The sequence below is a fragment of the Geospiza fortis genome, unplaced genomic scaffold (assembly GCF_000277835.1).
Source record: "Geospiza fortis unplaced genomic scaffold, GeoFor_1.0 scaffold55, whole genome shotgun sequence".
NCBI lineage: Eukaryota > Metazoa > Chordata > Aves > Passeriformes > Thraupidae > Geospiza > Geospiza fortis.
Window position 1 is genome coordinate 5,902,543 of NW_005054308.1, and position 3,764 is coordinate 5,906,306.

At 49.3% G+C, this 3,764-nt stretch overlaps 1 protein-coding gene across 1 annotated transcript in view; it reads right to left on the minus strand.

Annotated features, from left to right (window-relative positions):
- The window catches only part of CSF1R (colony stimulating factor 1 receptor), a 19,544-nt gene that overhangs the window by 15,011 nt on the left and 769 nt on the right, over nucleotides 1–3,764 (minus strand).

A 3,764-nucleotide genomic window follows, 5' to 3' on the forward strand; every position in this document is an offset into this window, starting at 1 on the left:
GAGTGAGAATGCAAAAATGATCCCTAAAGATTCTCTGTTGGAGTTCACACTGCTGAGAATAAAGTAGCTCAGCATCAGGAAAAGGCTGAGCTTGGGATTCAGACTGGTTTTTTGGCTCACATCACTCCACCCATTCTCTGTCCCACCAGACACTTACAGCCTGATACTCCAAGGAATGAATTTCAGGGAAGAAACACCACCCTCCACAATTCCCTGCCATTTGAACATTTAGACAACGGGGACAGGAAAAACAATCATCCGGAGCTGATTAGGGCAAATGCCAGTTTGGCAATTGTTCCTGCTGGTTTTTTGCCTCTTCTTACAATAGTTTTCCTTTTGTGGCAGAGCTGGAGCTGTTCTATGAATTGGGTTAGCCTGTAGCATCATCTGGGGGAGTTTAAGCCAAGTTTGGTGCATGGGGCTCTTTGTTGCATTGGGGCTGAGATGAGCTAGAACAGACCTGGAAGGCTCCTGCAGAGCAGGTCAGTGCATGTAATTTGGCTTTTTGCTGCCAAGTACTGGATTTTGAAGGACACCTCCTCATGTGTATCATGGAGTCACACACTGCATTCTCCTCACAGGCACCAATAGAACAATATGAAATGACACAGCATTGTTATTCCTATTTGGGAGAGGAAACTGAGGCATGGAAAAGCTAAAGAGCTGATGACAGCCCATAGCTGCAGTTGCTCATACAACACACCAGTCCTGCAGACAGCAGCATCACAACCAGCCAGAGTTCTGATGCATCTCTGCTTTGAAGATGCCTGCTCTGCTGGCTGAATAAAGGGGAACCAGGGTCCTACTCCAGCCTTAGTGTCAGAGGGAAATATTTTTTCCCAGTTTTGCCCTGTCAGCGAGTTCTTTGAGTCACCTCCTATATTTAGGGTGGGGGGAAGTGCAAAATGAATCAGTGACACAGGGCTGGGGAAGAAGTGGTGCAGCCACCCTACTCCAGGCCCTCAGGGAGGACAGGAAACACATTGCAAATGGCTATCTGTGCCTGGGGGGCTCTGCACCCCCTTCCAGCCCCTGTCCAGGGCTATTCTCCCACTTCTGCTTTCCTTCCCAGGCGTTCACCCAACCTCGCATCTTAAAGGGACACACACCCTCATTGAAATAATACTAACCGTAAAGGGAGCTGTGCAATTCATCAATTCATTGCTCTGCAGGCAGTGATCCCCTGCCATGGACCCTGGCCCTATAAGAGCCAGCAGAAGCACAGCCCCATCCTCATCCACCCCTGATCACAGCTGTTTAGGGGAGGAAGGCAATGCCCAAGGTACAGCTGTGTGTCCTTTGCTACCAGCTGTGCCCTCCAGAGCTCCAAGAGCAGCATTTAAGCCATCTTGGGCTGATGACTCCCTCCATGCAACAAAGGGTTGAGAAGACCCTGGAGAGCGTTGCTGGTAGATGTCAATGACACAGTGGCCATGGGGAAGCTCAGAAAGGCCTAGATTAAACCCACTGGCCCTGTAGGGAGAAGCAGAGAACAAGAATCTTTGGAGCATGGAAAATTTGACATTTTATCTCCTTGTTCCCTTTTTTTTCTAAACTTTTATCTTTCTGTGGGAAGAGGAGAAGCCCAGAGTGGAGAAAAACATATCCCAGAATAATTTACAAAGCTACATTTTCCACATATCTGAGGCAAAACATTCCTCCCTTTTTGCTAAGCTGTGTTTTCTAGTGGGGTTTGATATTTCTGTTGCTTTAACTCTTTGTCACTGGATCCTTTTCCCTCACCTGCTCTCTGCTTTGCCTATCCATCCACACCCAGGGCTTTGGCATCATTTCATGGGGAAAACTACTCTTTTTGCAGGAGGACAAGGAAAGAAAACAAAACAAACAGGAATCATCTCTCTGCGCATCTTTGCTGTCACCAGCTCACAGGTACTACTGAGGTGCCGGGGCCAGAAAAGGCTCTGGGAAGGTGCTCTCCAGAACAGTGAGGAAGAAGCCTTCAGGCTGTCACTAGGGACTCACATCCACACTAAGCACCACACAGGTGGAGCGAGGACAGACAAGACAGAGACACCAACTGCAGGACACGGCGAGCTGAAGGTCACTGAGCACCCAGTCCTTCATGTGTGCTGGGGGATGAGTCAGAGCAGTGGGTCCTTTTCCAGAATGGGGAAGCAGGGCTGCTGGGGGAGGCTCTGTCCCTGCTGACCACTGTGCAATCTTGCACGAAGCCCAAGGATGTCTCTGTTCTGCTCTCCAGCAGCTTCCGCAGCATTGCCAGTAACTGCTGGCCAGAGGTTTTACCACACTTGGGTTGTGTAACCATGACCTCTCCTCACAGCTGCAGACTGTCCCTGCCTCTCCCATGCCAGCCAAAACACTGCTTTCCTCTGCTGAGCATTTGGTGAGGAAGGAGAAGTGAAGGCTGGTATGACAGAAGTGCCCAGGATCCTTACCACAGGAGCCAGCCACCAGGATTTTGAGTTAGTTCTGGGGAGTAACTAGGCTAAGGTCTGGTCCTAAGAGGGATCCATACCAGACCTGAGCTCCCTTTGTCCCACTCTCAGAGATAGCAAGGCAAAGTTTGATTTCTGAGGACCCCAAAGTCACCTACAGTATCTGGATAGAGAAAAGTGTGCTCATCACAGCTCTGCTTGGGGCTTCTACCTCAGAGGTTTAGGTTACCCACAATAAGAAAACAAAACCCCCAGGAACACCTCTCAAGATGGCCAAGAACACAGATGCAAGATGATCAGGTTTAAAACATTTCCTCTGCTTGATCTGAGCCCCTTATCCTCCCTCATCAAGAGCCCAGATCACAACATTCACATTACATCAGCCCTGGGTGCTCACAGAAGATGCTCTTGCAATCCAAGAGGCAGGAGAAAAGTCAGGCTCTGACTCCGGCTGGAGGCTGTGACTTTGTAGAACACTGACCTGGTGCAGCTTTGTGCTGCAAATGGCCAGCAGTACTGGTACCCACACAAATGTGTCCTACAGCCTGGCATGGCACACAGTGCCTCATGAAGGTGTCACAGCTCATGATCTGGCACTGGCCAGTGGCTCAAGGAACCTTTGGGGAGATCCTAAATGCTGTTGTTATGATCTCTCACAGATCTGCGCTAGACCTGCCTAGTCCCTATTATCGTAAAATCCACAAGAAATTAAAAACCCTGAAGCCTTCACAACCCAGTTTTCAGACCTAGAAAATAATGGTCAACATGTTGTAAATGTCACTTGAAGTGAAACAACAAGTGAGAGGGATGCAAATGCCCTGGGCTGAAGAGATGAGCCCTGCAGTGGCCCAAGAAGGATTCACTGCCTGTCACATGCTAAATGCTGTCCCCACAGGCTGTCCCCTTCAAGGAGGAATTCCCAGCACAGTCTCACTGTGTCCCCAAGCATGCTCAAAAGGAATATTTGGTGAGTGCCACACAGGACCTGAGAGGTTCCCAGCACTTCAAAATGCAAGATTAGTAATGCTGGTTCCCACCTCTTTGGTTGTAAACCTCAAAACAGGCTTAGTGACTCTTTTTTGAGGTTCGTGGGTTGTCTCTTCTTGACCATCTCTGCAGCCTCAAAAACAGGCGTGTTCACCTTTCCCTTTTTGGCTGGCTGAGTTGTTTCCATTACACCCTGGCTCTACAGCCCTGCAAACCAGCAATCCTCAGACACTCCATCTGGGCATGAGGTGCTTTGGAAGGTGCCAGTGCAGCTGATTTTCCCAACTCCTCCACCTGCAAACATCTCCAGCTCCTTCCCCATTTGAGCAAAGAGTTATTTTGGAAAGAGCTTTCCTCTGG